We start from the raw sequence: 14,009 nt of genomic DNA on the forward strand, positions 1-14,009 counted from the left end.
CAGATGATGTCAAAAGCCCCCCGTCCACCAAATCAGAATGTTTCCATGTTAAAAGATTTGAAAAAGGAACAATAACATTATCATTCTTAAAATCAATTTTAGTCCCTCAAACTCCATCTTGCTGGCAACGTTAGAAGTCCTTCAAATGTAAAACTGAACATGATGATAGTAACATGAATAGTAAATGATGATGACTACACAACATATTTTTCTAAGCACACTTCCTGGGTGACCTCATTCAGTCCTTACAACACATATACTACTATTCCTTTTATACAGATGAGGAAACTGAGGCACAGGGAGAATAATAACTTGCTCAAGGCTCCAGAGCACTAATGTAGCTCCATCTTCTTTTTTGTTTGAGACGGAGTTTCACCCTTGTTGCCCAGGCTGGAGTGCAGTGGTGGATCCTGGCTCACCACAAACTCCATCTCCTGGGTTCAAGTGATTCTCCTGCCTCAGCCACCCGAGTAGCTGAGATTACAGGCATGCACCACCACGTCCAGCTAACTTTTTGTATTTTTAACAGAGACGGGGTTTCTCCGTGTTGGTCAGGCTGGTCTTGAACTACCAACCTCAGGTGATCCGCCCGCCTCAGCCTCCCAAAGTGCTGGGATTACAGGCATGAGTCACCAAGCCCGGCCTAGCTCCATCTTCTAACCACAAGAGTGTAGCACACAGAGGTTACCTCTGAGGGCAAGGAATGAGGTGACACAGATTAGGGACCCATAGGGGCTTTCCAAGATTGTGGAATGGTTACTTCTTAGACTCAATGGTTGATGCCTGTGTGTTCATTTTATATTTTATTATTATTCTTATAGTAAAAATAACATACATAAGATATATAGCTATATATAAAATATTTTTAAATGATATGCACATGTAATACTATATATGTTATATATGCTTTAATGTGTGATCTATTTCACAATTTAAAAATTTAAATAAAAAACTAGCTATTATACAAATTTTAAAAGTTGGCTTAAGTAGCATCTTGACTAAATTTGAGATTTAGGCAATAAACTACTTCATCTTTTAGTGAGCACACACAATGATCTTGGCAAAATTTTGTCACATTCTAGAAGATAACTGAAGATCTCCCCTCTCTTCTAAGAAAAAAAGCTTTGGCAAGTAATGGCTACTCTAGGCTGTGGTTTTCTCATTCAAAAACGAGGAAATGGGACAGAGTATCGTTACAATACCTTGCAGTTTTAGAATTCGAAGGATGCGAAGAGCTAAATGAAGCCACAACTGCTAAGAAAACTTGTCACTGAAACCTAAACACAGTGGGTAATACCAGAATTTGTTAAATCAGGAGTACAGATGAAGACTTATTCTATAGAGTGCTTCTATTTTGTTCCTCCTACCCCTTTCTTAAGCTGCTCCCCTGGGGCCATGATGGTAGTTCTACAAGTAAACATGACAACTGGTAACTAGGGTTCCAGACTTGGTTGCCCACTAAAGAGGTATGAGTCCTTAAACAGTCATTTAACCATTCCTCCCCTTAAATTTTTGTTAAATGTATGAAAATGTCTTTTATCAGTGATACACACATGTAAAGTAATAAACTTGTATCTTCCTAAAGAGTATGTGCAACTGAAATAACATTTTAAATGTTCCCAGTAGCACTTGATGAGTCATTTTAAAGCAAAGAACTTTTCTACGAAGTGAATCATCCACTGATTATTCTCTTCTATAATTCAAAGTTTAAAAACATTTTTTACTTTAAGTGATACATTCCTACATCAGGGAAGTATTGCTTTCTGAAAGAAATCCCAAGAATCACACACCCAGTTAGAAATTATAAATTTTATTGTTGCTTCGGTCAATAGCTCAGGGTATCCAAATCAGAAAATATCAAGGTCTAGGACATTAAAAACCAACATTTGAATTCAACATTAAGAAATGCCTCTGTATAAGTGGTAATAAATAAGCCAACTGTCAAAATGATCTAAGTACTATTGACTTAAAAAGAAAGACAATTATACTTTTAGCTCTGCAGACCAAAGAATTTTCCTGTTGAAAGTTCAATAGAGGAAAAGGAAATTGGAGAAAGAAGACAAGATCACAACTGAGACAAGACGAAAAGGAGAGCGCTCCTCCTCTAAGCAGAATTGTGTATGCTCTCTGCATATTCTCCAAGTTTCAAGGAGAACCTACAGCAGGCAGCTGAAGAGTCTAGATCCCATAAACTGGGAAGGGAGAACTCTTATCTGCATGGCAAGAAGCCCTGGCCTGTGAAAGTCAAGAGGGACCTGTGGCACCAAGGACTCCGAAACAGAAACATGGCAACTTCAAGGAAGGCATTAAACTTGGGATTGGGCTAGGATGCTGCCACTTCAACATATCAATCTCAAGATCGACATAGGAAAATATTATTTATCATTCATTAAAATTTTCACTATCTTTAGCCTAATGCCACCCACCCCACCCCCCAGGTATACCCCAGGACTTGGTATTTAGACCTCCTCCATGTGCATTCATTCCCTTGGTGATCTCAGGCTAACTAGTTTTTTAAAATACCATTTATATGACCATGACTCCCCAGTTAATATTCCCAGTGCCAACCTTCCCCATGAATGGCACACTCACAAATATAGCTTCATACATGGCTAATGAGCTTTTGAAACAACTTTTCTAAAACAAAATGTGTTATTCTTCCCCCAAAGTCTGCTTTTCCCTGCCCCACCCCATTTCATTGTTTCCCATCTTACTATGAGGTAACATCAGAGATCAGTAGGTACCATCAACAACCTTAGGATCATCCTGCCCTCTCACATCACATTTCCAATTTATTCAACAGCAAATTCTAGAGGTTCAGCCCTTCTAAAGACATCACAATTCCAACCGTGCCTCAACTCACTGAAATCTCTAACCTAGATAACCACAAAGCCTTCCTCCCAGATATTCTCACATCATTCAAGTGCTCAAAGGCAAACAAAGACAACACCCCAAAAGCCACACACTTTTACACTATCTTCTTTCCCTGTTTTATTTTCTTTATAAAACTCAGCCTTTCCTGGCATACTTAATAATCATCAGTTAATTATCTGTCTTTTGCAGTAGTTCTCAAACTCTCACAATCACCTGAAGGGCCTGTTAAAAGACAAATTGCTGAACCCCACTCTCAGAGTTTCAGATTCAATAGGTCTAGGCTGGGGCCTTCAGAATTTGCATTTCTAACAATTCCCAGCACATTGATACTAACGATCTGGGAACCACACTTTGAAAAACACTGCTCTACAGAGTGTAAGCTCCTGGAGAGCCAGGGCCCTTGTGTTGATGGTCACTGTATCACAAGCATATGAGAGAGCAGACGTGAATGATGCTGTAGGGTAAACTTAAGCAAACCCTTAGAATGACCCTGTACAGTAGACACACCTGAAAGTGTGTCCCAAGCTAGGGAATCTGGGAGTGGCCAACCCGAAGATTTGTTCTTTGTCTATAACGAACATCTGAAACCCCATCCCATCCCATGGAACATGGGCCATCCAGAGGAATGGGACCCTGAGTTTTGGGTTAATAAGGGTTGCCAGATGGAGGTCATAAAGGAGAGAGTGTTAAGTGAAAATGCTATATAAACTGCATGCTGTTTGCAAGTAGTTGCAGTTTTCCTGCCCAGCCTGCCACCACTGGATCATTTCTGTAGGTAAGTTGGTTCTCCCGTCCAGCCCACTGCCACTGACTCTCTCCTCTGTATGTAAGTTCCTCCATGTCTCCTTTGTTGGCTCTGGGTCTCTTCTTCAGCCTCTTGAACCTAGTACCTTCCCTATTGAGGTTAATGAGGGTTCGGCACAACAGACGCTCAATAACATTCGTTGAACAAATGAATTAATAATCTTGAAATAAGCCTATTTTAATATTACAGACATTTCCATGAGCATTTGATTCTAAATAATTTATCTCAAAACTTCAAAACTACAAAGCATAGTATAAATACACACATATATCTTTTTAAAAATGGACTGTGTATCAAACCGGAAATCTGGGCATTACCAGTCACTATGAAACACATTGATAAGACAGTGTACATGTTCAGTATCACTAATTCACAACTGAGTATTCAACCCATTTAAACTCACTTACCTTTCAAAACGACTGGCTAAAATGCTTGATTACACTCCCAATATCTAAGGTTTTCTAGACTTACAAAAAATCTCTTATTATTCATGTTACCACTCCTCTTTCGTACCACAAATTTTATCTCACAGAAGCTAGATTGTGTAGAAGTTCCTGGCTCCAAAAGATGTGTATAAATTTAAAACTATATCCACCTATTTCCTTCCTGTCCAGCCAGCCTGTTTCTAGACACCTGCACATGAACCTGATTCTTACAACCCCAAGAAGACAAAAAAAAAAAAAAAAAAAAAAAAAAACTCCAGGAGAGACAGCCAGGAGTTTGGCCAGGAATATATTTGAAGCAAAAGGAAAAGGTATACAACAAATAAAAGGAATGACACTTGCAACAAAATATGTTTACATCCACAGGAGAAGCCGAGGCCATTCTTTAGCTTAAACTGTAGGACATGAAGAATGGCCCATCACAGAGGTGAAGAGGATGTTTCATGAGCCAAGGTCTTCCCTCCAGATCTCCTCCCTCAGTTTTAAACCATCAGCCCCCCTTTGCAGCATGAGTCCCAAGTGGGTTGCCAAGTACAAAGCAGAGAACTCACCGCACAAAACAGATGCTAGTATTTCTCAGAACAACACTTGGCTCTGGCTTCTGTTTGCCTGACTCTGACCCCATTCCTCCTTTTGCCACAGGGCTGACAGCTGATGGTGGGTGCTTCTGAGCATACAAAGCCAAGAAGCGGCAGAGGGATCACCAAACCTTGGGCCAAATCCTAGAAATTATTTGGCAATATGATCTGTTGTCCCGCTACTTTATGTTTTCATAAGCATACAGTAAAACAAGCCAACAATCAAAAAACAATATAGCAAAATCTTCTCATTCTACTGGCAGACTAAGAAATATTTATAATTTATTTTCCTAAGCATCTGCATGTGTCTTTTGGCTGACTACTCATGGTGAATTTTTACTCCTATGTTGGTTGATAGCCAGCACACACCAGGATGGAACACAACCACTTGTAAGCAACTGCGTATTCAGGAAAAAATAAAGCCAATTTGAATGGAAATTCAAGTCAAATAATTCGCTAAATATGCTGTTGATTTTAGCTCCCAAATTTCTTTAGGAATCATGATGTCATTGCCAGCCTAAAACTAACCCACCCAGGGCTCCACATTACTTACAGAAAAAAGTCCAGTGTATTTGTCATGGCATAGATGGTTTTTTATTATCACATGCCTCCATTCCAGCACTTCAGTTGCTTCTCTTTGTATCATGTGCTTGGCGATACTGCACTACTTGAATTTCACCAAACGTGTTGGATTTTTCATTACTGATACCAATGACTGTGATGCAATTCACAGGCTTTAGCGTTAAACATACCTAGGTTCAAAGCTTAGTACCCTCACTGAATAGCGATGTCACCTTAGGCAAGCTTCTTTAAATCTGAATCAGCTGCATCATCATTGAAATGAGGATTAAGGCCATCTACGTTGGAGGAGTATGGAGAAAACTGATGTGAGATGATGTCACTTATCAAATTACCTGGAGCAGCACAGGCCTTACCTTCCTCACCACCCCTCTGCCAGCTCCAGCTCATCTTCCAAAACCTGCCTCAAAAGCCATTTCCCTGATGCAGCCTTCCTTCTCTGACATGCCTTTTTCGTTCTGCTACAGGACTGAGAAAATCAATCAAACAAACAAAAATCCCTTTCTCTTCCTTTGCTCTTGGGAACTACATCTTGCACGTATGTTCATTAGTCCAGTTACTTTATGATGCAGCACATACTTTTACATTCCCTTCTTCATTAATCAGTAGTAGACACACTGTGTCTAAATTATCTTTGTATTAAATATTTAAATTAATAATTGCCACAAAGCGTACTTCATAAATGTAGAACTTAATGAATATAGAAATCAAAGGGAAAATTCATACAATGTGTTCTATGAGCACATAGTAAAATATCTTTTAAATCACTATCCTTTATTATTGCAGATATCAAAATTGAGATATATATTCCTTACTTAACAAAGATTTGTCAGTAATCAATTCCCTATCAAGCATTGTAGACATAAAAGTGAATATGACATTCCCTTGAGATGTGACTCAGCTTATGGGGTAGCCACAGACTCCGTGTGCACAACTCCAGGGGGCACCAGTCATAATTTGACCACTCCTGGTGTTGTGTAACAGGAGTTTCCAGACTCACTCCATGATATCTACTTGCTTTAAGAGAGGGACTTTCAAAATAAAAGTAGAGAGAATAAAGAATAACTGTCTTTATAAGTATGGCAAAGTTAAAGAAGTACTCCATAAGAAGCCACATTTAGTCACATAAACTACAACACTACATAATCATATACTTCCTAGTCTCATAAAAATGCCAATTGCTACCCCTAAAGTTATGAAAAACATTTTACACAATCTTCCTTAGCAACACAGATCAATACAATGACTATTTGCCACATGCAGCAATTTCAATTAAATTAAATGAAATCAAATTTTAAAAAATTCAGTTCCTCAGTTGCACTAGCTACACTTCATGGATACAATAACCACTTGTGACTGTGGCTACCAGATTCAACAACATAGATATAAAAAAATCCATCAGTAAAGAAAGTTCTATCTAACAGTGTTGCATCTAGAGAATTAAATAAAAGTCCGTTTTTAAAAAAATCTGATTATGCCTCTGTTCATTTAAATCCATTATTAAGTGATTTATTAAATCTTTTACCAAAAAAAATTGGTCACCATTCTCTTTTACATGCAAAAGGGAAAAAAAAGATGGAAGGAAAAATACTTCGGATCTGAAACATCTATTAATCTTGGTTTCCAAATATGGAAATAGTCCAATCCAACATTAGGAAGGCTTTTTTTAATGACAGAACAGTTTACATAATTTTAAAAAGCAGTCTTCTATTCAAAATATATATTGCTTTTGCTTTCTTTTTGAATTCAGTTCTTTTGCTAGCCACAGGTAAAGGGATAAATTTGGTTATACTTGGAGATCTTCTCCCAAATGGATCTTATTTTTTCTCCAGTATTAAATAACTTTGAAGCTCTAACTGAGCCCTCTAAAAGTTCAGTCACTGTCATAGCAAGGATTAGAAAGCTTTCAAAATATGTCCTCTCAGCCTGTAAAAAACAGAACTGATTCTTAGTCTTTATAGATTCATGCAAAAAATTTTCTATGCCTGTAATACATTTGAATATTGAGAAGATCTCTCTTTATAAAGCAGTCCCAGGAATTTGTTTGCAATTTACCCTTGTGGGGCAAATATATTGTGTCGCCCCATTCTTAGGGAGATATAAATATTTTGATATTCAAATAGTATATAGGAATCACCCGTGACAGAATAGCTGCTGCCAAGGAAGGAGACATGAGTCCCTGTCTGTCTTCAGAAAAGAACATAGCATAGTCAGGGTTTCTCGAAATGTGCCTTGGACCACTCAGATTAGGAGTCTCTTTGTAAATGGGTGTTACTAAGTGGATTTCTGTGGGCTACATTCAGGATCCCAGGTTTATTAAGTCATAATCCTAAGGTTGGGACCTAGAAATGTGCATTTGTCAAGTTAGTGAGAGATTGGTGTGCACATTCTAATTTGACAACCATTGTCCAAGTGGCAGGGGTAAGAGAAAATGGCCCCACATGACATTTCCCTGACCTATTGACTGAGCCTGAAGAGAGGAAAACCTGATATTTAAGATAATTGCTAAGTTTTATAACAACAAACCCAGGGATCCCACTTCAGTGATTTTTACTTATTTGTAAATAAATATAATCTTAAGGATATCCAGTAGAATTAAATCATAAATAATCAGTTTGTTCTAGGAGGGAGCTGTAGGAAACACAGCAGACATTTTATAAAGAAGCTTATTTATGTCATCATGGTGCCCATTATACAACAGAGAAAAACATTCTGAATAGGAGTTTACAATAATCACACAACATTTTTATAACCAAGCAATCCAAATATACTCAGAGGGAAAGTATCCTCTTTTCTCCCCACTGTTCAAAGTGTCACATAAACCCCACAGTCCAACCCCTTCTTCATAGTATAAACTGGTCAAGAACCAGGGCTATGTCTTGTTTCCTCAGTCATGTTTTATTCCTGGTACCTAGATCAACTTAGTTGTTAAATCAAACCTTTTTGAATCGATGGGTGTAGGCACTAATGATAACAAGTACAACAAATGGCACCAGCTACTCTGAAAGAAGTAAACCAACTTTCAAAATTACTTACCATTTCCTAGAACTGCATTGGAAAGTGTGAAATAGAAGAACACATTTCAGTTGTTGATAGAGTCAAACTACAGGGCTTTACTGGCAACTTTGCCATTAAGTAAATGCCTGTGAGACATGAGCAAATCTTGTCCTCTCCTGGGGCTCTTTTTCCCATCTGTACAAAGAGGGGTAAAGCAAGATGCTCTTCCTGCTTTGAAATTCTGTAAGTTGTATTGGGAGAAAAGAGTTCCTCAACCTAGCTATAGTTTTTAGCCTCACAGAATAAAATACTTTAGCTCATTCTTTTGAATAAAACTTATCTCAATGCAAATTACGTTGGTGACATTAAAATTCCTGCTGGTCTCTCTAATTAGTTAAGCTTCACTAACATAGAAAAATATTTAACTTAACAAATTAGAAAATAAAAACGTTTGATTTTTGTAGTCAAAGAGGCCATAGCATAATGGTTCAGAGCCTGTCTCTAGAATCAGACTTTTATAAACATATTCACTATTAAATTAATCACAGTGAAGGCAACTTGAAAAATTTAAAGAAACCTCATTAGAAAATAACTTGAGAATGCCATACCCTGAAGGAAATGATCCAGCACAAACCAAAGACGTTGAGGCTTCATTTTTTCACATGTGTAAATGTATAGGTATTCTACATGCCAGGTAATGACTATGTTGATCATAGTACATTTAAAATATATGTGAAGTAGAACTGGCCGTGTAAATTACAGGATTGTTTCACTAACATTTTGAAAGAGACAAATCAAGCAAATCATAGTTTTCTTTTACATGTCCACTTATTTTAAGTGCCACTCTATTAAACAAGAAATAAATGAAATTCATCAACGGCTCAGTAATTGACCCCACATAAAGCAAGACCTGGAGGTATCACTATCTAATAGATCACTATCTAATCAGAGACTTCACCAAAATGAATACCCAAAATCCATCCCTTTTTGAATGAGTTTGAATAAGAATCTATGAAAAAAAAGTATGCTTGTCTTCACATTTCCATAATAATTATCACTTCTCCCGTTACCTTCGGGAGGTTTTGAAAGGTCAAAAACTTTCCTTGGCATGCATGGCCTCTTGCCCAGAGAATACCAAGCAAACATGTTCTGAAAAAAAAAAAAAAAAAAAAAAAAGAAGTGTGAGATTCCATACCACTAAGGAGATCAGGGATACTCTAGTCTGCTTCGGATTTCTGCATCAGTTAGATACTCCATGTGTCCCGTGGAAGGTCAGTTTATTGTAGATTCTTTCCAGTGTAACCCAGTTTCCAGGGCTAAAGTTTGAGTGTCCAGAGGGCTAGCATTTCCAATCTGTGGTTATCTAATACAACATATCAACTGTCCTCTAGGAACTTCTCAAATCACTACCTATAGTGTCACTACCTATAGATGTGTAAAGTGGACTTTTTAAGCTAAGGAGTTTTACACCCATTCATCAACACTTGCTTTTGTAAAAAGGAACCAGTGTATTACACATCTGACATATATTCTGAGGTCATGCATTCAGAAACATATTTAACATGTTAGTGGTATAGTATATTATCGTCACTATCAACAACCATTTCTTCAGTATCTCCTATATGCCAGGCAGTATAATAGGCCCTTAACATATATTGTCTCATTAAATTCTTAAAACAACTTCTAATAAAGTGCTATGGTTTGAATATCTGTTCCCTTCAAACTTACGTCGAAGTTTAAACGCCATTGTGACGGTATTCAGATGTAGTAACTTGAAGAGTTGAACAGGCCCTGAGGGCTCTACCCTCATGGCTGGCATTAAAACCATTATGAAAGGATGAGTTCGGCCCCCTCTTGCCCTTTCTTTGCCCTTCTGCCATGTGATGATGCAGAAAGAAGGTCCTTGTCAGATACTGATATCATAATCTTGAACTTTCTAGCTTTTAGAAGTGTTCTAGAAATACATTTCTGTTCTTTTTAAGTTACCCAGTGTCAGGTATTCTGTTATAGCAGCACAAAATGGGCTAAGACAGGAACATGTTATTGAAACCATTTTACATAAACTTGGGTTAGGTCACATGCCAAAGTCACACAGCTAGTAAGATACAACTAATGTGGGAAGCCAAGTTCAATTCCAAAAACCATGTGCTTTCTATTATGCTTCACTGTCTCTCAACCTTTTCTAGCATGTTTAACTAACAATAAGTTTATAATTCATACAAGTGATGTTAACACTAAACAAATCTATAACTGAAAAGCTAAAGTATAACAATTATAGACCTGGGAATTAAGAATCAGAAAGTTTAAATGACTTTCTCAAGGTCACATAGCTCAAATGTTGTAGAAACAGGACTGACATTACTTCTACCCTTTGTCTTCAAGGGTTCTGTTCTTTTAGAAATGATAACGTTTCTGCCATTGCATATATTTTCACATCAAATATTATCAATCATGCTTTACTTTAAACACAACACAAAGAATATAATTTACACATGTGATGCATGGATTTGAGATCAATGACATTTAGAGAATTTAACAGAAGTTTCCTGCACAGTTTATAAAAAGACTATTCTTTTCAAAATATCTTATTTCCCAAACCATGTCAATCGGTTGAGTAATCAGTGATAATAGCCTAGGATGATTTGAAAATAAAAACAAGTAAAATATTAGGTATAGGCTAAAGTATGTTATTGACTTATTGATTATGCCTTGCAAATTTTGATATCTTCTTTGAAAATTTCAAACAAAAATAAAATGCCTGTGTCTCATCACCAGAGATGTGGATTTAATTATTTTAAGGTGAAACCTGGGCACTGGGATTTTTACATATTCCCTTGTCATTTTAATGTGCAGCCAAGGTTGGAAGCCACTGCAAGTGTAATAGACTTACAGATGGTTAGTGGAGGAGGTGGGACTTACGAATTAGTTTTCTTAGTCCCAGATGTGTTATATTCACTAACTCTTCTTTTCTTCCAAATGAAACAAGCCAAAAAAGGTAACAGTACTCTAAGTTGGCAGTATTAAATTCAGAAATATTTTAATCTCATTTAATGGTATTATTTAAAGTCCTACTGACTGATAAATTGACTGAAACTGTCTAAATTGTTTGAATCATCTCAATAAAACTTCAGTGGAATCTCTATTGGATGTGTCAAAACTGCTTGTGTGGTCCTTACAGTTTAATATAACATATCAACACAGTCTCCTAACATAGGAAACCAATAAAAAGGTCATAAAAAATCTCAAAATCTTGCAAATGCTGAAGTAATTTAAGTGTATATTTCCACAAATCCCATGAGGAATTAATACAACTGGGAAAACTACATCCAACAGTTTGTAGATTAAGGAAAATGAGACAAAACCCATCTTGCGACCATCCCAGGAGTTAATACCTTTCTCCAGAGAAAGTAAATGTCACTGATGGATTTTGTAGCTGTTAGACAATGCTAAGTTGCTACTACTCATGAAATAGTTTATTTTCTGCCCCTTAAAAACAAATTCTCTTTAGAGATGTTGCAATGTCAGTCAGCAGATACTATGAAATAGACAATATTTTACCAAATCCCCTATTTTCTCTGGTTTTACTCAACACCCACAAATATTTCTAACGTACTGTATTAACATAGTTTACTGCTAAAATCGTATAAATTTATACTAGAAATATAAAAACATATATGCATCGAATGACTATAAACATGGTTTGATTGATTCTATGAGAGTGGGACCCAAATTTTTCAGTATAGCATGTGACAAAATGTAAAACACGAAAGACTGAGAATCACTGCTCAAGGGCATATGTTATGTTAAAAGAAAAATATATAGGCAGAAGAGGAGCAGGCCTTTGACGACATCCTTTGGTAATGCAGAAATGATTCTGTGTACTTAATTCTGCAAAAAGAACAAAATACATTTATTCATAGGAAGCCCAGAGTATGAAGAATGGATAAGAATCTTGTGACTTCTATTATGAATAATACAGCATTATTGAATGGTTATATTTATATAATGATAGGTGTCACCACAATAATAATAAATAATATGCTTTACATTGAGTCTTTTTCTCCCAGTGAGCAACTTCCTTGGAGCCTGGCACTTCTGAATCTGTCATCACTCTCATGGAAATAGGACACCATCTAATGTGACGAAGTTGCAGTTTACTAAGCAGTACTCAGGTGCCTCTGATAATGGTAAATGTAGGCTCTGATATGTTCAGAAATTCCTGGAAAATAATTTTGCTTATAGCTTAAAATGTCTTATGTTCTGCCAGATATTCCATTGTGTAATTAAAAATAAGCACATAGAACCTTTCTGGGAGGTGAAATTTCCTAAACCCCAAGCAATAACATTGTAAAATATTGACTATTTCACCTGATTCTTCTGCTGAAAGATATGAAAGCAACAGTAGATATTACTCCATCAGTTTCTAGGGCCTCTACAAAGGGGCACTTGATAAATCAAAATAGTACTTATTGGATTTGTCTTCATCTCTTGGTATAAGAGCAGCTTCAAAATAATTAAAGAGTGTATAATATGCAGAGTGGATTTCTTGTTTTTTAAACAAAATTTCTATTTTAGAATGGCTTTTTACAGAAAAGTTTTGAAGATAGCATAGTCTCTTATACTGTGCCCCCCCACGAGCCCCCTTCAGTTTTCCCTGTTATTAACATTTTATATTAGTATAGTACAATTGTTACAACTAATGGACCAATAGCGATGTATTAGTACACACAACCAATATTTTACTCAGATATAGTTTTTATCTATTGTCTTTTATTTGTTCCAGGGTCCCATCTAAGATGTTATAATACATTTGGTCTTTATGTCTCCTCAGGTTCCTCCTGACTGACAGTTTTTTCTGACTTTGTTTTTGATGACTTTTACACTTTTAATGCTGGTCATGTATATTCTAGAATATCCCTCAAATGGGTTTGTCTGAATTTGTTTCATAAGATGGAGTTATGGATTTTTGAGAAGACAACCACATAGGCAAACTGGTATTCTAATTACATCATATTATGGGTCTATAGTATCAACACGACTTATTGTGATGGTCACCTTGATCAACTGGCTGAGGCAGTGTCTGTAAGGTTTCTCCAATGCAGAGTCTCTCTTTCTCTTTGCCCATTTCTCTCCTGTACTCTTTAGAAGGAACCACTGTGAGTAGCCCACACTTAAGGAATGGCGAGTTACACTATACATCCTTAAGGAGGACAATATCCACATAAGCTATTTGGAATTTTATTACATAAGAGACAACTTTATAAATTTAATAAATAATAATAATAAATTTAATAAAATTAAATAAATTTAGCCCATTTATTTAATCATTTCTATTAGTACAGGATCATGAATATTTATTTTATACTTTGGGTTACAATCTAATATATTATTCATTTTATTTCTTAGGTTGTTTAGCCATTGGGAACTCTTTCAGTTGACTCCTGTGTCCAATTGACATATCACCATCGTGTGTGTGTGTGTGTGTGTGTGTGTGTGTATTTGAGCACTTCCTAATTTATGAGCACTAAAAGATACTCCAAGCTTTTCTTGTATATTCCTGAACCAGCCCTAGATTAAGCCACATTTTCACTGATCTCTGGTTCCTTCAATTTGCGAAGGTATTAGAAATCACGATCTCAGTGCCGGGTAAGATCCTTGCTGCTGGAATGTAGCAATGAACACTCCAGTATGCGGAGCAAGGAAATATATGTGTATATATTAACACCTGGTTTC

At 36.6% G+C, this 14,009-nt stretch overlaps 1 protein-coding gene across 3 annotated transcripts in view; it reads right to left on the bottom strand.

The window, feature by feature from the left end:
• The window catches only part of PDE3A (phosphodiesterase 3A), a 304,284-nt gene that overhangs the window by 143,870 nt on the left and 146,405 nt on the right, over positions 1–14,009 (bottom strand). The window lies entirely within an intron of this gene.

The sequence above is a fragment of the Symphalangus syndactylus genome, chromosome 5 (genome assembly GCF_028878055.3).
Source record: "Symphalangus syndactylus isolate Jambi chromosome 5, NHGRI_mSymSyn1-v2.1_pri, whole genome shotgun sequence".
NCBI lineage: Eukaryota > Metazoa > Chordata > Mammalia > Primates > Hylobatidae > Symphalangus > Symphalangus syndactylus.